We start from the raw sequence: 22422 nt of genomic DNA on the forward strand, positions 1-22422 counted from the left end.
TATAGGTGATGGAATTTAAGTAACATAATTTGATAGCCATGATTATCCGTTTTTTTTAAATACACGAGCAATTATTTATGTCAAAAAATTTATATCACTTTTCTCCTTAATTTTAGTTTCTCTCCACTTTTCCACAAGACTTTATCCTAATGTAACATTATATTTGCTTAAAAGTCTTTTATTGATCACCCTACCATAACTCTATGCACTAAAATATGTGTATTATTCAAATTATTTCTAAATTTTTGGTAGCTATAAGGCTTTAAGTGTACATGAAATTTCTCCAGATTGTTACAATTATTAACAAACAATTGATCAATTTAACATAAATATATAAACATTTTTGCGAAATAACTATTCAACATAAATATAATGTTTTAGAAAAACTTATTTCTTAATGAGAATCGGAGGACTGGGTTTTTTTTTTTTGTTTTTTTTTTTCAGTGAGTTCTATGACAGTTTAGGATCTGTGAGGAAACTCATGAAAGACTGACAGGAGCAAAAGAGATTTTGGATGTTCTTTCAGTGAAAAGCTGGGTGTTGTCTAGAAGGACCACACACCCTCGCCCCCAGGAAAGTGATCTGATTCTGTAGGGGTGTATGCCTTTGGTTGTCTTTGACAACCAATTTTACAATTCTGCAAATTGAAAGTAATAAAGATGATTCTTGTCCATAGAAATGTAAACTGATTTTGTCCAATAGAGACACATATGTCTGCTCTTTGGAAAACATAATTCCAAACATTAGCTTTCATTGCCCTAGAAGATAATTCCCAGTTTGGTATCTATTAACAAATCCATTTCAGCATTTATGACTGTCTGCGTGTGTGTGTGTGTGTGTGTGTGTGTGTGTGTGTGTGTGTGTACATAGGATTTTTCCTTTTTGAAAATGATGCTGTCATAATCAGTTATATTTCTACTTTATGTTTCTATAGACAAAAGCACTAGGAAACTGTTCACACATGTATGATGATGGGAAAGGAAGGAGTTCTGCTACAGCACTGTCCCTCTATTCTTTGCTGTTCTAAGTTATATGTCAAAACTCATACATTGATCTATAATCAAAATTTATTTTAATGAAACTTAGAGCTGAAAACTCTTCCTTTAGTTTTGGAAACAAAGAACTGGAAGACACCTAACCTGTACACGTTTTCACAACCCAGCCATTAGAGTCATTTGCTTTCTCAGAACCAGTATTTTGAAATCTTTGGAGCCCTAATGGTCTTTATACCTGGGGACAATGCACCATGGGAAGACTCAGAACAGGTAAGCGGTATTCATTTCTTTTGTAAAGTGGGAGCAGAGTTATTGTAAATAGGGAGGGAAGCCAGAAGCAGTATGCGCTGATTTTAAGAGAGAAAAATCTTAGGAGAGTACCCTTAAAAGTCGTCTGAGAAGGCTTTGTGAACCTCCATGAATACAGATCCAAAGTGAAGACTACTCACTCCATTAAGGCAAAGTCACCCCACGCAGAAGCATCGAAATCAAGAGAACCAGCTGGAGAGTCCTTAAGGCTTTAGCTGTGCTTCCCAAATCCCAGGCTTTGACTCCGTTATGATCCACTTCTGCCATCCATCTTGCTAGACACCAAGTTTCTCCCGGCAACTGCTGTACAAGCCTTGACTGCTTTGCCTCTGGGATATGAACCGACTCCATCTTTGATTCACTCATTCCTTCAACTCACTCTGATCCTTGTTGTTTGTATTTCTACACAAATTATGCCAGGGAGTGTGTACAAAATGCTTTTTAAGCTTTGCCCTCCACCAAAGCTCATAGGAGTAAAAATTTGTGGGAATAGAGTAGAGCCCAGAACACTCCACAGAGAGCTCAAAGTTCTTACGTCTCATGCTTTAGTTTAAAATTTCACCTGAACCTTGTGTTCTATTTTACAACTCAACAGCATTCGTCTTAGTTTTCCAAGATACTTGAGATCATTTGCCACTGAATAAAATTGATGCTGGAAGAAGATATGTCAGGACCATCTTGTGACTGCCTTGCATTTCAGCAGAAAGTTGTGTTTAAGAAGTCTATCACCAAGCTGTTTAGAAACCATGACAAAACACTTAATCTGGTCAGCCTCAGCAGAAAAGCCCTGAGGGGACAAGGCACAAGTTAGGTAAATTTTGAAGCCGGGAAGAAGATGGGTAAGAAAGTTGGGAACACAATCCTCCCATTCGATGGACATTGTAATAGAGTCCTACACAGTTGTGGGAGAAAACATCCTGGAGTGATGGGTGCTCAGGGAAAGAAGGCACTGGAAAGGCACAGAAAGAGGGAAAAGAGGGATGCAATTGAGACATACGAAGGATTACGTTAGATTATTCAGAACTTTGCCAGTCGACCACAGGTTGGAGTAAATAGCACGTAATCCAGGGAGGGGGCAGAGTTAAGGCTTTTATTCAGACTTCTAAGCATCGAGACCCAAAAGCTAGCCTCCTTTGAAATGACAGCTTCACTTAGCACCTGAGTCAGCAGCGCTCAGGCAAGAATATCCCCTTAGAAGGTGGTAAGAGGAACACGGAATCTTCCTCACCAAAAAGGACAATGTCAACCTCTCCTTTTTATCCCAGGCACAGCTAAAACCATATGTTCACTGTTTTCATGGTTTCAGAGGGAGAAATAAAAAACGGCCTATTATTTTCATACCTCATTTGCATAACGGGCAAGAGATAACACATAGCCCAGAGGACAATGGCCATCCTCTTCAGGCCTTAAAGATGACATCATCTGCTATATCTTTGAAGCCCCAGCAAGGTGGGGGGGGGGGGAGGGGGCAGACACTTTCCCTTGGGTTCATGTTCAGCAGGCAGCACGACCTTAGCTTGCTTTGTTGCAAATAACTTTGTTGTCTCCCATCGGCCTCTCAATCATGAGGTATCTAAATAAGAATTTACTATAATGAGATGGGCTGATCACCTTTCAAAAGTTCACCAGTGATTGATTCAAGGGCTGTGTCAGGACAATCGGCGGAGCTACATAGACACAGAAAGCTCTGCTGCTGCCCATAAGGAGTCCACTTTCTAACGCACACCAGATAGTCAACAGCCAAGTTCATTAAATACGTATTTAGTGCAGGGGCACCTGGGAGGCTCAGCCCATTAAGCGACCGACTTGGCTCAGGAGTTCGAGCCCCGCGTGGAGCTCTGTGCTGACAGCTCAGAGCCTGGAGCCTGCTTCGGATTCTGTCTCTCCCTCTCTCTCTGCCCCTCCCCTGCTCGTGCTCCGCCTCTCTCTCTCTCTCTCTCAAAAATAAACAGTGCATATATAGTGCATAGACTATCAATCCATCAACACTTATTCACTGTTCATCTACTTCATGCAGGAGAGTATGGAAGACCCAAAGAACAAAGGATTTGGACTCTGCCTTGAAAATATTCACAAACTGGTTGTGTAAATGGGACTGTTACGACTTCATGAAATTAACATTTGTTAAGTAGGGCCCGGGGTACCAGATGGTGAGCAGTGTTTCAACCACAGACTGCAAGAGGAATTAAATAGAGAAATTTATTACTCACAAGTCCTAGAGAAAGTACACAGCATGCCTTGAGGCGCCACCCAGGGAAGTCAAGACAGGGTGCAGGCAGAAAGAGGGGCAGGACCCAGAGCACATACCTTTAATAGGCTCCATGGGCAGAGTGTTTTAGGGTTCCCAGGCTAAAGCCTGATTGATCAATTCAAACCCAAAAGAGCAGGGTTTTGGTAAGTTGCATGAGGGTCTTACCTACAGAGCATGCAAGGGGAAGGCCCTGGGAGGCAGGAGAGATTGTTGATTGCAAGGGCTGTTGGGGAGTCACATCAGAAACTTACATTTGCTTGTGATGCTGTGGTTGCTGTATAGGGCTTGCCTCATATGAGGGGGCTGGTGTCAGTTTCAGGTCTCTGTAGTCCAGATTAAGGTCAGGTGGCATTTGGCTTGACAAGGTAATCAAAAAGAGGTTGAATTCGTTCCTGAGTAAGGAAAGGACATAGAGAAGCAAAGTTTTGGAAAGATTGTCTCAAGATACGCGCTTTAATTGACTTAGATATGAGTTTTATACGTCTCGAAAACCTAATCTGAGGAAAACATTGGAGTGGGGAGACCCTGAACTCAATTTGCAATGTTTGCCACACTGCGGCATGTATGGTGGTTAGCATTCATTCGGTATCGCATTCAGCAATCATGGAGCACCTACCGTGTTCTAGGCACCGTGGGTGGCACTATAAGTACAACTATAATTAATGAAAGACCGTTCTTTTCCTTGAGTCTACAAGCTTCTCCTCTTGGCTCTGCTCGATTGGATTAGTGGCCACAGTTCTTTATTTCTTGGAGGAAAAGGACGTATCCACATCTTTGCCTCGATCTCAGAGGAGCAGGGTTTATTTCCCAACCCCACTGACTTTGGCCCTGGCCCTGTGACCTCCTGGGCCAATGGCATATTAGTAAGCACGACACAGGCAGCAGCTTGAATTGTGATTGTGTGGTTGGATAAGCCCTCTTGAGTTTCTGCCACCGCCAGAAGAAGAGCTTCCTCCAGAGAGCTCCTGCCCCATCAGCCTGGGCCCCAGAATGATATAAAGCATGTATAAATCAGAGCTGCCCAGGCAGTCCACAAACCAGAAGCCTGGAGGAGAGCCACATCAGCTGATCAGTGCAATGATGCAATATGCAATGAATGCCTATTGTTACATGCCAGTAAGATTTTTGTTTGTTACACAGGAATAGCTGACTGATACACTTGCCTGCAAAGCCCTCCCTAATCAAGCCCCAGGCTACATTTCTAACCTACCTCCCATTTCTCCTCTATACCTGTCTTAGAGTCTACGCAATGTACACTACTCCCTATGCCCTCCACCAACCTTGATTTCCCAACTTCATGCCCTTGATTCAAATCTCACTACCAATAACACTCTCTCTTTCTCTGTCCATCAATACCCTGCCCATCCTTTCAACTACCATCTCGGGTGCCATCTTCCTCTTTAAAGCTTTTCCTAATCCCAACGGTATTCACCTGGACCACCTAGATTTGCTCCTCACTATCTCGGCACCCCCAGCCTTACTTGCTTGTCTTACTTCCAAGCCAGAGGGACCCTAGTGACAGCTCATGTTGTTTCTACCATCATAAAGCCCAAGCCACCAGTGCTGCCACCACAGGCTAAGAGGCACCCACGGGTATGAACTGACCATGGAAGGCTGGATGACAACCCAAAATTGTGAGGGAGTTGGTGTCCATGGAGATTTTGACTAACGACAGAGAGATGAGAGGCAAAAGCCAGCAAATAAATTGTTCCCTCTTCTTTCTCTATGACATGCAGAGAACTGTTCCTTGCATTCTCTCTGGAGATGGTCCACATGACCGAACAACCACCTGGCTTCCCGCAAAGCTGTAATCAGCGTGGCCATGCATCATCTTGCATTTGTTCTCCCTTCTCGACTCGCTTCTTTTGCCTCCTTGTTGTCTTCTTAGGACTGTACCCCCAGTAAAGTGTTACTATGTAAGATTTTGTTTGGGGCTCTTTTTTCATGGGAATTCAGATGAAATAACAAATGGCCTTCTTCCCGTGACCCCCAAATGGGACTTTTAACATCTCTTATTTATGGTACTTGTTTCGTTCTGCTTTGTGTTAAAGCTATTTTTGCTGAACCCATCCACACCAACTGCTATGTACTTTATATGAAGTAGGCACTCAAATACTTTAATTAAGTGGAACTGAATTTTTCTCACTGGATTCAACTCAATAAATAAAACATTCCAATGATCAAAATACAGTTGTCCCATTGTACCTCCAAAACTCTACTCCAAGTCCTACTTTTCCTGTAAATATTGACACAAAACAGCTTTGTGCTCCATTGTCCTCACTACAAATAGAAATATGAACATTTGCATCAAATCCATGAGAATGCAGAAAGGTAGAAAAAATAGGTGACTAACAATAATTAGATAATATTTCTTTTTTTAATTTTTTTAATGTTTATTTTTTTTTAGAGAGAGAGAAAGAGAGAGAGAGAGAGTGAGCGAGCATGCGTGGGGGAGGGGCAGAAAGAGATAGAAGGAGACATGGAATCCCAAAGCAGATTGTAGGCTCCTAGCTGGGAAGCCTGATGCGGGGCTCAAACTCACGAAGAGCAAGACCATGACCTGAGCAGAAGTCGGATGCTTAACCGACTGAGCCATCCAAGTGTCCCATATAATTAGATAATATTTCTAAATCCTTAATAGTAGAGTTACCACTCCCCTGCCGCCATCATGACAACTTACTCCTGCCGCCTATCTGGAAAGAAGACTTCTAGGACTTTTCAAATTCATCATGTTCCCATAAGTCACAGTGGCATTAACTAAATCTGCTTAGACTCATAATCTATTACTACAATGATAACACAGGAGAAAATAATATAAAACACAATGCATTATTGATGCACTCTGTAATGAATGCCCATTCAGTAATTGCATTCTTTCCTATTAAAAATATGGGAAGGTATATGTTGTACGAATTAAAATGTTTGTTAAAAACTATAAAAATAAATGTGAGGATTTTCTGATTCAAATGCATTGTGGGGATGCATGTAATGCAGTGTTGGGAATATTACCCAAGGATACTTACAAGCATCATTACCCTAATATAAGTAGTGATTCCCTAGCTGTTTTTATCTACTTTCCATAACCCCCTTCCCATGCCTCCATCAAACCCGGCTTGTGGCCCACCCTCAGCAGAGGATCCCTTTCTAACAGCCAGAGGCTGAGAACATGACAAAGTGAGTAATGACAAGATCAGGGTCTCAAAGGATAAACACAGGGAAGGTTTCTTAAGTGATGCCCATCGGGGGTATAGCTCAGTGGTAGAGCATTTGACTGCAAAGTGCTGCCCATGGCCATGCAGGAAGGAGTGTGGATAGAACCATGGCAAGAGGACAGCTGATGGGCAACAGCCCAACTCCCTTGAACTCACACTTTGGGGCCTCACAGCCCCACCAGAGGAGGAGGCGATCTCCATGCAGAAAGGATTCAGTATTCACAATGGCCACAAATCAATCCTAAACAGTTCACCCCCCCCCCCGAAACATAAGTGCTCCGAGGATTCAGATCTCCCATCCAGACATTATCTCCACCCAGGTGGCCATCTTGTGGCTTCTTTTGCCCTCTGAGTATGGTTCACTTTCATGTGTTTTCTGGAATAATTATTCTGCAAACAGGACAGCATGTGATACAAAGCCCTGGGACTCTGAGAATGGATGGAGGCAGGTATGAGGAGACAGGCTCTGAGAAGGGAAGTTTCGGTTATATGAGAAAATGAAGTACTTTTCTTATTAACAGAGAAACAGGACTTTTGCAAGTTTCCTTTGCAAGTTTTCCTTGCAAGTTTTTCAAACTGACACCTTCTACCATTTACCACTAGTAATGTTATCTCCCTAGGCTCAAAAAAGCAAGAGTAAAAGGTAATTCCCCATCCTCTGCGCGAATGTCTCTCGAAACAAGGCTGTGCAGGAGACACTGACAACCTGGACCCTGTGAATGGAGATGGACAGGACGAGGAGGAACCTGGAAGATCTGTTCTATCAAGAACAGTTCAAGGGTCTCAAGTACTGTTGTAGATTGAACTGTGTGGCCCACAAAAGATATGATGAAGTCCCAACCTCCCGTCCCTCACAATGGAAACTTATTTGGAAATAGGGCCGTTGTACTGGAGTAGGTTGGGTACTTAATCCAACTGGTGTCCAACTATGACTGGTGTCTTTACAGGACAAAGAAAGAGACACAGAGGGAAGATGCCCAGATAAAGACCCAGCGATGCAGCGAGAGCGCCATGTGCAAATGGAAGCAAAGACTAGTGATGCAGCTATAAGCCGGGGAACTCCAAGGCTTTCGTGCCATCCCAGAAGCGAGGACAGAAGCATGAAACAAACCCTCCATCGGATTCCTCAGATGGCACCAACGCTGCCGATGCCTGGATTTCAGACTTCCGGATTCCACAGCTACATAAGAACAGATCTGCGTGGTTTTAAGCCACCCAGTTTACAGTGCTTTGTTGCAGCAACTCTAGAAAACCAACAGAGGCGCTGATTACGGGAGTGTTGTCTCCCCACGTGAGAAGGGATGCTACATCCAACAGGGCACACATGGCTTCTGCGTGGGCCAGTAAGGAGAAACAGGACCCCCAGCTGCAAGAAACATAAAGGAAACGTGCAACAGAGCTGTCCTTCTAACTGAGGGTGAACCACCCAGAAGTCCATGAGAAGTTTCACTGTATTTTGACAGTTCTTACAGAATCTGGATGACTTCTTACAAGGAGGATGGCTGAGGGGGGTTCATGAGTAAGGAGATCTTTTCACCTCTAAGATGTTTTTCTAATACTGTGGGGTCTTCCCAGGTATGGTTTGCCACTGTCCCCCACCCTGATCCCCTGAGGAGAGTCCTGGGGACAGGTGAGCGATCTGAAAACTGGTACCTATACGGCCTTGAGGTGCTTGTGTATTACGGATATTTGCTAACGTGTGTGCCTTTCTTACTTGGCTCCACCATGCTGGCAGTGGAAAGGGTATGCATGCATTTCCCAAGCATACACCAGTTTATTTTGATGGGAAAATGTCGGAATATGCTGCGAGTGATGGGAGGTGGCAGCTGGTTCGCAGATAGACACTCAAGTTTCAAAAAGAACAAAGAAAAATGTCTGCATCAGGACACAGCAGAGCAAGGGCTCTAATTCCTACAGGACACTGGTTAGTCCACGGTTAGAGCACTTATTATGTCTTCCTCTAACAACTGCCTAAAACCAGTCGAGACAATTCTTGGCACTTTTTTGGCTGTTCTTCCCAACTTTGAAAGAAAATGTTGTTTGCATTCCTTCAAAGTCTAAGCGGTGAGGAAGAGTAATGTGTCTCACAATTAATGAGTTACACTGAAACGCTGAGAAGAACTCTTATGTGAGCTCCAAGTCCAATAGACCGGGGAGGTCTTGTAAATGAAATTGCTATTCAGCAGACATATGCCCTTGGCAGAGTCCCTATCTGAGGAAAGTCAGTGGGAAAAAAAGAAAACAAGGAAAACCAATTACTGCAGTTTGTACACCAAGAAGAGCTACATTCGGTCCACGAGGAGACAATTCCTGGGTATAAATGAAAAAATGACACTTAAGTGGTTGCACCACCGTTTTTACAGATGACTTTTCACAAGAATCAAAGGGCAGAGGATGCGAAGAAGCAAGAGGCAAAGGGAATACGGTGACAGGCAGATAATTCCAGATAATTCTCTGGCTTGGGTTACTCTGCCCCATAACAGCTGTAGTAACACGGACTCTCCCGTTGACGGGAGAGAGACCTTGCTAATGATTAATTAAACCAGGTGACTGTAGTCTGTTTCCACCCCACGTGGGTACACCACAACTCAGTTATGACAACAGCCACTTAGACTTATCACCAGGCTGTACAGGTTTAAGGGTTCAGCCTCCACAAGACTACCTACCCCTTCTTCAACTTCCAGCCTCAAGATCTAGGGGTCCTTAGTCCACCCGCATGTCTGACAAACTGGTTACAAAATGGGGGGTTCCCACGATCCCCTTAGGTGCAACAATTCAGAATCAGTCAGAACTTGGGAAAGTGCTAACTTACAATTACAGGCTATCGTGAAGGATCCACACAGGGCAGGGTCTGGGAGGGAGTGCCAAGTTTCCATGTGGAAGCAGGCACACCACCCTCCCAGCACATCCATGTTCACCAACCGGGAAGCTCTCCTGAGCTTCAGCGTGCAGAGTTTCCATTGACATTTCATTACACAGGCATGGCTGATTAAATCATTACACAGGCATGACTGATTAAATCGTTGACCAAATGACTGAACTCAATCCCTAGCTCCTTCCTTTCCTCAAAGGGTGAGTTGACCCAAAGTTCCAACCTCCTAATCACATGTTTGGTTTTCTAGTGACCCCCATCTTGAAGCTACCTAGAGGCTCTCCATGATCCACCTTGTTGGAATAACAGAGACATTCCAAGGGTTTTTGAAGCTTTGTACTGGGAACCAGGGACAAATACCAGATACATTCTTTATTATACCACACTCCATTATTCCTCCATCTGATGTAAACATTTTGAAAACGTAGTCCACTTGACCTCCACATCTTCTCCATTACTAAGATACAAAACAGCTGCCATCTGTAGTAGGGAAGGGGAAAGGGCTAGGCAGAATCATTGAGCCTGGGCTCCGTTATCACCTCTTACTTAGGCTCAACCAAGGACAGATCTAGAAGTGAATCCCTGAAGTTTTTCTATTTATAGACGTATGGTGCTGGCAGAACCCACAGGGAAGCAGTTATTCCTCTTTATTAATAACTGTAAAACTAATAACAGCTGACATTTACTGAATATTCATTATGTGCTAGGCATCATCCTTAGCACCTCATATGTATTTAATCATTCAACCCTCTCAACAATCTTACGAGATGTTAACCCATCTCCTCTTGATGGACATATTTAGATTGCTTCCAATGTTTTTCTTAACCAAACAACATTACAATGAAAAACCAAGGGCAATCTCCAATGTTTGAGGAGCATGAACCAAAACTCCACTCATTTTTTTTTAATTTATTTGAATTCAAGTTAGTTCACATACAGTGTAGTATTGGTTTCAGGAGTAGAACCCAGTGATTCGTCACTTACGTATAACACCCAGTGCTCATCCCAACAAGTGCCCAACCATAAGAGACTCTTAAATACAGAGAACAAACTGAAAGTTGTTGAAGGGGAGGTGGGTGGGGGGAAGGGTTAAATGGGTGGTGGGCATTAGGAGGGCACTTGTTAGGATGTCCACTCATTTATTATATCCTCATTTTATAAATGAAGAAAACCAAAACACAGACAAATGAGGAGAATGGTTAAATTTTCAAAAATATAGGAAGACATAAAATTACAAGTTAACATCTCCCTCTCCCTCCAGGCTTCAGGCTGTACATTAGAATTAATGACTATTAAGATTTTCATGTGAATCCTTCCTTATTTTAAGAATAACATTTCAGAGTATTTTATTCATCATTAAGGATATTAAGATAGATGATGATGAATGATGATAGATATTTTCTTTATAAAAACTGGGTGTTATATGATGATTTTTTCTTTATAAAAACTGGGTGCTATATGAATCACTGGGTCCTACTCCTGAAACCAAGACTAATGGCATGTTAACTAACTTGAATTTAAATAAATAATTTTTAAATGGAATCATAGTAAAATATATATCCCCTTTTTATTTAACTCTATTAATTGGAAATCTCTCCATGTCAACAATACAAATTTACTTTATTCTTTGTAATGACATATAATAATTTATTTAACCCACCCCCTCTCGACATTTAGAATGCTTTCAATTTTGTCTTAATAAAGCTACATTACAATGACAGACAAGGGTAAACCCCAGGGTTTGACTATCACAAACCAGCATCCCATTTACTCCTAATGTCTCACCCAAGGATGTGGTAGAATCACAGACACCTTCACAATATTGACCATGAGATAGGGTTAGAGGCCCTAGCAGTATTTTAAGGATGCTATGCAAGAAGCATCTTGGATCTGTGTTTCTGCCCGGAGCAAGGACGCAGACTCCAATCAGGTAGCTGTCCCTACCACAAAAAAAAAAAAAAAAGAAAAAAAAAAAAGTAGGAGATAAACCTTTGTAATACTACAGGACAGCAGAGAACACATGCAAATAGTGTTTGCAACATGCAAGCAGTTGACCAAAACACAGAATGCTTAAATTGGAGTAAAACCCAAAACCTAACGTGGACTTTATAGGAAGGGAGGAGCATCCCTTAGAGCAAAGGGTAGGTGTTCCAATGTCAGAATCCATTGCAACTCTGCCTTTTAGCAGTAATCTGGTCTGAACATTAGCTTCATTGTCTGATGTCTAAAAGGCAGGAAGGAATAATAATTTGCAACACACACAAGAATAATCCACATGACAATATTTCATCAAATACTATGAAATACCATCTAGTCATATTTTCTTTTTTTTTAATTTTTTTTAACGTTTATTCATTTTTGAGACAGAGAGAGACAGAGCATGAATGGGGGAAGGTCAGAGAGAGGGGGAGACACAGAATCTGAAACAGGCTCCAGGCTCCGAGCTGTCAGCACAGAGCCGGACGCGGGGCTCGAACTCACGGACCGCGAGATCGTGACCTGAGCCGGGGTGGGACGCCCAACCGACTGAGCCACCCAGGCGCCCCTATATTTTCCAAAAGCCCCTCACACGTGCTCACGTAGCCAGAGATATTTGGACCGTCTTGTCTACGCGACACTTCATTCAAGCACCTCACACCTGCAGCCTGGCTCATCCTCTAATGGAGGGTGAGGTGAGGCAACATCATCCCCACTTTACAGATGGGAAAAGCAGCGCAAAGTAGAGAAGTATGTGAAGGACATGCGGAGATAATGATAGTTGAAGACACTTGACACAGAAAACCACAATACTGCCAGCTGCCAGCTCAGGGCTCTTCCTAGCTATTTACAAGCTTGTTTCTAAGGTACCGTGGGCGTCAGCACGCAGTGGAATGCCCCGTTCTACCACCTCCGGTCTGGACTAAAAGATGTAGCAAAATGTACCGCCGTTATCATCATCATGCACCCGTTCTTTGTGTTATCTATTTCCCCTGTCTCCTGGGGCAGCTTAAAACACCGTTTTCATGCCACTATCATTCACTATGGACACAGGGTCTATGGATTGTGGAGCCACAGCGGAGCAGGCTGACGGACGGTGGTCCTACGTTCTTGCCCCTCCTGGCCAGGGTAGCTCATGGCTCTCTGGGAACCACACCCAAAGCAGCAGGAACCACGCTCCGCGTCAGAACGGATGAAGCCCCGTCACCATAATGCAGGGCATGACCGAAGGATGCTGCTGTGTGTTAACAGGCTGGATCCCCTCTCCGGAAAGGCTGAAGACCGGGGTCAGGAGGTGAAAAGATCAATAATGCTGGATGGTTCCCAGGCACTTAGGATGGTGATTAATCAGCCTTAGAAAGCACTTTAGCGGGACCCTTGCAGTGTTACTCTATGCGCTTTCGACGCAGAATGGCAGAGCAGCAAAAACACAGACTCAGACTTCCGAGAGCGGCTTTCTAGACCAAGTCCCGCAACCTTGCAGCTGTTGAGACACCAGGCAAGTCTCTTCACTTCTCCGGGCCATAGTTTACTTGTCCGCAAAACGGGGATAAAAGATGTCTGACCCGCCTCTAAGGCTGGTGAGACAATGAAGCAAGATCACTCACGTGACAGTGTTTTGTGAACTTGGAGGTAGGATGCCGAGGTGGTTTCGGTGACACATCGATGTGACGATCGGTTGCTCCTTCCCAGACAGCACATTCCTCATTACCACGTTCGTTTTCAGTGAACAGGTTAACCATGAGGAGAACTTTGTGAAACACATTTACTCCTCACAGGACTTTCTTCTCTATAGACGAGACTGTGGTTGGTCACCGGCCCACAGTACACTCTCACGGTGGGAAGAAACTGATTTCCGGAATTCCCCATGTTTACAACACCCAGTCAAGAAGCAACGAGAAGTCTGACGCCATGTCCACTTAGCTAAAGGTCAACATCCGTGAACAACTAGTAAGTTCAGGCGTCTATCTGTGTACCTCTTTCCCAAGCTAAATTTTCAATTAAAAAGACTTGTCATCAGAACCGCCAGCTTTGAAACGAGGTTTGTAAAAGCCTGACTCCCTGGCTTGATACGCAATATTCTGCAAATTTAAATGCAATCTGCAGAACTGAAAGTATACTTTTATTTCCTGAAGTCTATAAAGAAGATGAATACCCTTGTTCTAGGAACTAGTTATAGGCACTATGAATTTTCTGATCATTCTTCCCTCAACAGAGATAGTAAACCCAAGGCATTAATGCAACTCTGTCTCTCCTCTGTCAGAGTAGAGCTTTGGAGGACAGGTGCCAGTTGGTCCCAGTTGGCCAGTTCCCGGGCCCAGGGTGGAGCCCGGAGAAAGCAGGAGAGATCAGTGGTGAGGTGAGTGAGTAAATGCAGAGGCTTCAACCTGCCGGAGAGCCAGTTCCAGGCTGAAAATGGATGTCAAGCCGGGCTGCCAATCCTGAAACTTCCGACAGCAATGGAATAAACGCAACAGGCCAAAAAGTGAGGTCAATCATGAGGATAAATCCCAGTGTCGATACCTGTGAGCGCATCTTGAAAACTGCCAGCATACGGGATGCCTGGGTGGTTCGGTCCGTTAAGTGTCAGACTTCAGCTCAGGTCATGATCTCATGGTTCATGAGTTAGGGGCCCTGCATGGGGCTCTGTGCTGACAGCTCAGAGCCTGGAGCCTGCTTCCAATTCTGTGTCTCCTCCTCTCTCTGCCCCTCCCCTGCTCGTGCTCTGTCTCTCTCTGTCTCCCAATAATAAAATAAATGTTTAAAAAATATTTTTTTAAAAAGAAAAAAACTTCCAGCATTTATTTGCCAATATGAGCCAGGTTGGCTTAAGTTAATTAAGATCATGTAATACTTCATAAAGCCCATATACAAAAGAACCACAGCTAATGTCATCCTCAATGGGGAAAAACTGACAGCCTTTTCCTTATGTTCCTTATGTTCCTTATGGTCAGGAACAAGACAAGGATGTCCACTCTCACCGTTGTTATTTAACATGGTGCTAGAAGTCTCAGCCTCAGCGATCAGACAACAAAAAGAAATAAAAGGCATCCATGTCAGCAAGGAAGAAATCAAACTTTCGCTATTTGTAGACGACATGATACTCTATGCAGAAAACCCAAAAGACCCCACCATAAAATTGTTAAAACTAATACATGAATTCAGCAAAGTCGCAGGATATAAAATCAGTGTACAGAAATCAGTTGCATTTCTATACACCGATAATGAAGCAGCAGCAGAAGAAATCAAGGAATCGATCCCATTTGCAATTTCACCAAAAACAATTAGATACCTAGGAATAAACCTAACTAAAGAAGCAAAAGATATATACTCTGAAAACTATAGAACACTTATAAGAGAAATCAAACAGGCTGCAAAGAAGTGAAAAAGCACTCCATGCTTATGGGTTGGAAGAACAAACATTGTTAAAACATCTATACTACCCAAAGCAATCTACACATTTAATGCAATCTCCATCAAAATACCACCAGCATTTTTCACAGAGCTAGAACAAACAATCCTACAACTTGTGTGGAACCACAAAAGACCCCAAAGAGCCAAAGCAATCCTGAAAAAGAAAACCAAAGCTGGAGGCATCTCGGTTCCACAATTCAAGCTATATTATAAAGCTGTAGTCATCAGGACAGTATTGTACTTGCACAAAAAGACACATAGATCAATAGAACAGAATAGAAAACCCAGAAATGGAACCACAACTATATGGTCAACTAATCTTCGACAAAGCAGGAAAGAATATCCAGTGGGAAAAAGACAATCTCTTCAACAAATGGTGTTGGGAAAACTGGACAGCAACATGCAGAAGAATGAAACTGGACCACTTTCTTACACCATATGCAAAAACAAATTCAAAATGGACGAAAGAACTAAATGTGAGACAGTAAACCATCAAAATCCTAGAGGAGAACACAGGCAGCAACCTCTTTGAGCTCAGCTGAAGCAACTTCTTACTAGACATGTCGCCAAAGGGAAGGGAAACAAAAGCAAAAATGGACTATTAACTTCATCAAGATAAAAGCTTCTTCATAGAAAAGGAAACAATCAACAAAACCAAAAAGCAGCCTACAGAATGGGAGAAGATATGTGCAAATGATATATTTGATAAACGGTTGGTATCCAAAATCTGTAAAGAAGTTAGCAAACTCAACATCTGAAAAAACAAATAATCCAGTTAAGAAATGGGCAGAAAAGACAGATACCATATGTTTTCACTCTTTTTTTTTTTTTAACGTTTATTTATTTTTGAGACAGAGAGAGACAGAATACGAATGGGGGAGGGACAGAGAGAGAGGGAGACACAGAATCGGAAGCAGGCTCCAGGCTCTGAGCTGTCAGCCCAGAGCCCGACGCGGGGCTCGAACTCACAGACCGCGCGAGATCATGGCCTGAGCTGAAGTCGGACGCTTAACCGACCGAGCCACCCAGGCGCCCCCATATGTTTTCACTCTTATGTGGATCCCGAGAAACTTAACAGAAGTCCATGGGGGAGGAGAAGGAAAAAAAAAAAAGAGGTTAGAGAGGGAGAGAGCCAAAACATAAAAGACTCTTAAAAACTGAAAACAAACTGAGGGTTGATGGGAGGGTGGGAGGGAGGGGTGGGTGGGTGATGGGTATTGAGGAGGGCACATTTTGGGATGAGCACTGGGTGTTGTATGGAAACCAATTTGACAATAAATTTCATTAAAAAAAAAACTGAGGGTTGATGGGGGCTGGGAGGGAGGGGAGGGCGGGTGATGGGTATGGAGGAGGGCACATTTTGGGGTGAGCACTGGGTGTTGTATGGAAACCAATTTGACAATAAATTTCATATTAAAAAAAAAAAGAAAAAGAAATGGGCAGAAGACATGAATAAACACTTTTACAAAGAAGACATCCAGATGGCTAACAGACACATGAAAAGATGCTCAGCATCACTTACCATCAGGGAAATACAAATCAAAACCATAATGAGATACCACCTCACACCTGTCAGAATGACTAAAATTAACAACTCAGAAACAACAGATGTTGGCGAGGATGCAGAGAAATGGGAACTCTCTTGCACTGTTGACAGGAATGCAAACTGGTGCAGCCACTCTGGAGAACAGTATGGAGGTTTCTCAAAAGGTTACAAAATAGAGCTGCCCTATGATTGCACTGATTGCACTAACAGGTATTTATCCAAAGGCTACAAAAACACAGGTTCAAAGGTGCACATGCCCCCCAATGTTTATAGCAGCATTATCAACAATAGCCAAGCTACGGAGAGAGCCCAAATGTCCATCAAATGACGAATGGAGAAAGAAGATGTGTTCCATAAATACAATGGATTATTATTCAGTCATCAAAAAGAATGAAATCTTGCCATTTGCAACATGTGGATGAAACTAGAGTGTATTATAGTAATGAAATAAGTCAATCGAAGAAAGACAACTACCACATGATTTCACTCATATGTGGAATTTAAGAAACAAAATAGATGAACATAATGGGGTGGGGGAGAGGGAAACAAACCATGAGAGACCCTTAAAGATAGAGAAAAAACTGAGGGTTGATGGAGGGAGATGAGGGGGGGGATGGGCCAGATAGGTAATGGGTACTAAGGAGGGCAGTGCTTTGATGAGCACAGGGTGTTCCATGTAAGTGATGAATCACTGAATTCTACTCTTGAAACCAATATTGCACTATACGTTAACTAACAAGAATTTAAATAAAAATTTGAAGAAAAAAGAAAGACAATGTAATGCTTTCCTAGTTGCATAGCTCCAGAAATATGCTCATCTAAATATTTTTAAATGCCCCGAGTACCTGGGTGGCTCAATCAGTTGAGCCTTCAACTTCGGTTCAGGTCATGATCTCAGGGTTTGTGAGTTCGGGCCCCAGTTCAGGCTCTGTGCTGACAACTCAGAGCCTGGAGCCTGCTTGAGTTTCTGTGTCTCCCTCTTTCTCTGCCCCTCCCCTGCTCGAACTCTGTCTCTCCCTCTCTCTCAAAAATAAATAAACATTAAAAAAAATTAATGAAATAAAAAATAAGTAAACATTTTTTAAAATATTTTTAAATGCTTTGTTTAAGATGTGCAGCTCTATTCTTTAATATAGCATCAAAATGTATGATTTGGAACTAGCAATTATCTAATCGACCTCCCTGCCTGCAGCCCGGCTTCCTTCATTCATTCCAAGCAGATGAAGGTCCATCCTCGGTATTCCCAGGAAGGCAAACCCACAGCTTTCCCAGGTAACTTTCTTCAAAATTTAACTGTGTTTACGGAAAGAAACTCCCCCTCTGCGTTTGTGCTCCTCTCTTCTAAAATCACCAAGCCAACGTTCACTTTACCTCCTATAGTCTGCCTCAGTCCCTGCTGTATTTTCCTAATGCCCCTTTCTCATGTAGCTCTTCTAATACACCAACTTCACTTTCTTATTTCCAGGGACATCAAAAAAGAGATTATACACTTAGAAAATGCATTTGCCAGAAGCTATGTAAATGGTCAAGTCTAAACTTGACTTAATTTATTTATCAGGCAGGAAGACAGCAGCTTCCTGGCACCTTGCTCAGGACAGGTGCACAGTTAAAACAGAAAGGGGCACTGTCCTCAGTCCAGCTGGACCCAAGCCATGGCATCAACCAGGAAGGTGAACAATGGAGCCCTTCAAGACCTGTGACACACGGATCTCACAAAGAAGCTCGGCACTGAACCTACCTTTCCACCAGGTCATCCTTCTTATGCCAACCACTCAGATGATGCACCTTCTAGGTGTCCTGCTCAAAGAAGGAGCTGGGGACGTGGCCAAGAGAGAAACTATCTTCCCTTTGACAAATGGATCACAGCAGCATTTGTACACAGCCGCAAGGTTTGGGTTATTTCTCTAAGTCAGCTTAAGAAAATCCCTCTGGCGCTAGAATGCTTCTAGACTGTGTATTTAGAGGAAGGAAGCTGCTGCCAGCCTCCCAGTTGCCTTCCCGTCTCCCTGACCTCCCCCCCCCCCCCCCACACACACACACGAAGGTCTCTGACAAATGCGTACTGGCCTCTGGAGGAAGTTTGATCCTGTCTGCAGAACTGCAAAGGTGCCATTTGCATCTTTGAATTATTTTATCAAGGCAAGAATTGGTTGAGTGTAGCATACACACATAAAATATCCCTTGCAAGCACCTTCTCTATGGTACAGACTGTGCAGATTCATTTACTGAACAGACCACTAATAGAAGTAGTAATATCAGAAGCAGGAGCAATAGGACTTCCAGCTGATAGCTACCACTTATGAGCTGCCTCCTATGTATTGCATACTTTCTGAGCACTCCAGAAATGTGTGGAATTTCCCAATTCTCACATCCACCCTTTGACTTCAGTTTTTGCTGCTGCTTCTACTGATGCTGAAATGGAGGCGCAGAGAGGCTTGGGTACGTGCTCAAGGGTGCGCTGCTCACCAGCAGTGTGACGGAGTCGGGATGCAGAACGAGCTCCATTTCGGTCCAAAGCCTGGGCTCTTCACACTGTGCCCCATCCGACCCCTCCTCACAGCGAGAGCAGGGTGGAAAAGAGAACACAGGTTCCAAGTCCAACGTGTCAGGTAGCTAAATCTCCTTAGATACGATTGATGACCCAAGGTACTTGGTTGAAATAGAGTTGGTTTCTTTTCTGAATTTCTTTTTTCCTTGCAGACGTTTTGGCTCTCTTCTCTAAGCACTTTCACCTTTTGTTGATCTATATTTAGCATGTGAACATTCGCACAGAGTAGTAATGCCCTCTCATTTGCATGTTACGAAGGTACAAGTCAAAAGGCTCTTGGGTATATTATGTCTTCCATTGTTTGTTCTCTGCTTTGCCACCTCCATGTCTTTCTTTTCCCCTTTTTTCCCAATGCAGCCGTGCAGCATAAATCATGCACTTGTTCCGTAATTGAAAATTAATCTGCAGACAGAGGGTTAAGTCTTAGTGAATGTCAGGAGGACAGGTCCTCAGGAACACTTCATCTCCTTCCTTTCCCATACGTTATGAATGTGATGGTGTGAATTGTAGCCCCCAGAAGTCTGAGTTAAGAAAAAAAAATTTTTTAATTAAAAATCACAAAATAAGGGCTACTGTAAGTGGAGAAGATTACCACGCTATAGACTATGTTATTTAATGATAGACTCTGCATCTCCAGATTATCTTTCATTTTATGAAGCTAAACACTTTAAAAAATACTGATCTATTTGGGAGGGAGCCAAGATGGCGGAACAGCATGGAAGTTTTTTGTGGGTCGCGCATCCATGAAATTCAGCCAGGCCAACACTAAACCATCCTGCACACCTAGAAAACTGATCTGAGGATTAACACAACAACCTGCACAACTTGAACCACAGAATTCAGCAGGTACGCAGTGCAGAGAGGTGAACTTGGGGAAAGAGAAGCCAGAGGGCAGGGAGCTGCTTTTGCGTGTGGAGAGAGGATGGAAACCAGGGGTAGAATACAGGAAAAGCACCCCTCCCCAAAAGCAGCTGGAGAGAAAGTGGAAAATTGGAAACGGCCGCAGGGACTGAACTAACTAAGAAAGGAGAAAGGAGTGGGTTTAAACTCCATTAAGACTGTAAACAAGGGGAGCAAAGAGTCAGCAACTCCGCAGCTCGATACCTGGAGGTGCTCTGATGGGAAGGGCGAATCCCCAGGAGCAGAGTGGAGTCTGGGGGTCTTCAGGCCACAAGGGGAGAGGCGGTTCCCCCGCTGGGAGGACATTTGGTAGAGCCTGTGAGGCTACCTGAGCCCAGCAGACCCCAGAGAACAGCCACATTCGCTGGTGCTGGAACAAGGTCATTAAGGGTGAAGCCTGGTGCCAGATGTGTGTTGTGATTTTCCATAATCCCTGAAATGCTGCTGCTACACTGTCTCGTGAACTTTTTCTGGGGCAGGCTGGCACCTGGCTGCAATCTCTAGGCTTCGGCCGCAGCCCGGTCCCGGGAACTTTTCTGGGTGCGGCCGGCATTCGGCCATTGCTCAGTGAGACCCTCCGCAGAGGGGCGGAATGGGTCAAAGCCGCAGTCCCTCAGAAGTAAGGAGCCGGGGAAAACAGCCGCATCTGAGACAAAACTCAGGAGGGAGGTACTACCTGGGGCTTGGTCACAGACAGGGTAAAAGCTGTCCACAGAGTGGACAAAAGCTGAAAACAGGATGGGTGCGTGATTGCTGATTGGAGAGGAAAGATTTCCCATACTAAAGACTGGGCAGCTAAGTGACGCCATTTTCACTGCTCCTACGCACATGCATACGCACCTATGAGAGCCAGAACAATCCACCCGGCTGAGCTAAGCAGCGCCATCTAGTGGAGAACGGAGTCATTACACTAAGCCCCACCCAACTGAGCCAACCTCTCGCTCTTCAAGAACACAATTCTCACCACCTGCTTAGGTTATGGACTATAAAGCACTTCATAGTTTGACTTCTAGGGGAAAATGAAGTAATTTCAGTCATATTTCAGTCTGTTAGCAGGTCCATCTATTCAATTTTCTTTCTTTTTTATTTTTTCTTTTTCATTTCTTTTCTTTTTCTTGAATACAGAAAGAGAAAAAATTCATTTTTATTTTCAATTTTATTAAAAATATTTTTCTTTAATTGTTTTTTACTATATTTTTTAGTTTTGTGTAATTTTTTTCAAATTCTATTTTACTTCCCTCATTTCATTTTAGTCTACTTCAGTGTATTCACTTGTTCAAATTTTCAACTGATTTCCTTTTTTTTTTCTTTTTTTCCCTCCCTTTTTTCTCTCATCTATCAAACCACTTTCAACACCCAGAACAAAACACACCTAGGACCTAGCATCATTTATTCGATTTTGTGTGTGCGTGTTTTTTTAATTTTTTAATTTTAATATTTTTTTAATTTTAATTTGTTCTACCTCATTAATTCCTTTTCTCCCTTCAAAATGATGAAACGAAGGAATTCATCCCAAAAAAAGAGCAGGAAGAAACAACAGCCAGGGACTTAACCAACACAGATACAAGCAAGATGTCTGAAACAGAATTTAGAATCACGATAATAAGAATACTACCTGGAGTCGAAAATAGATTAGAATCCCATTATGCAGAGATAAAAGAAGTAAAAACTAGTCGAGATGAAATAAAAAATGCTATAACTGAGCTGCAATCACAGATGGATGCCGCGACAGCAAGGATGGATGAGGCAGAACAGAGAATCAGTGATATAGAGGACAAACTTATGGAGAATAATGAAGCAGAAAAAAAGAGGAAGATTAAGGCAAAAGAGCATGATTTAAGAATTAGAGAAATCAGTGACTCATTAAAAAGGATCAACATCAGAATCATAGGGATCCCAGAAGAGGAAGAGAGAGAAATAGGGGTAAAAGGGTTATGTGAGCAAATCATAGCGGAAAAGTTTCCTAACCTGGGGAAAGGCACAGACATCAAAATCCAGGAAGCACAGAGGACCCCCATTAGATTCAACAAAAACCGACCATCAACAAGGCCACAAGTATTTTGTGAACAAATTCACAAAATACTCAGGCAAGGAGAGAATCTTGAAAGCAGCAAGGGAAAAAAAGTCCTTAACCTACAAGGGAAGACAGATCAAGTTTGCAGCAGACTTATCCACAGAAACTTGGCAGGCCAGAAAGGAGTGGCAGGATATATTCAATGTGCTGAATCAGAAAAATATGCAGCCAAGAGTTCTTTATCCAGCAGGGCTGTCATTCAAAATAGAAGGAGAGATAAAAAGTTTCCCAAACAAAAATTAAAGGAGTTTGTGACCACTAAACCAGCCCTGCAAGAAATTTTAAGGGGGACTCTCTGAGGGGAGAAAAGGTGAAAAAATAAAT

This window comes from Lynx canadensis, chromosome F1 (genome assembly GCF_007474595.2).
Source record: "Lynx canadensis isolate LIC74 chromosome F1, mLynCan4.pri.v2, whole genome shotgun sequence".
Lineage (NCBI taxonomy): Eukaryota > Metazoa > Chordata > Mammalia > Carnivora > Felidae > Lynx > Lynx canadensis.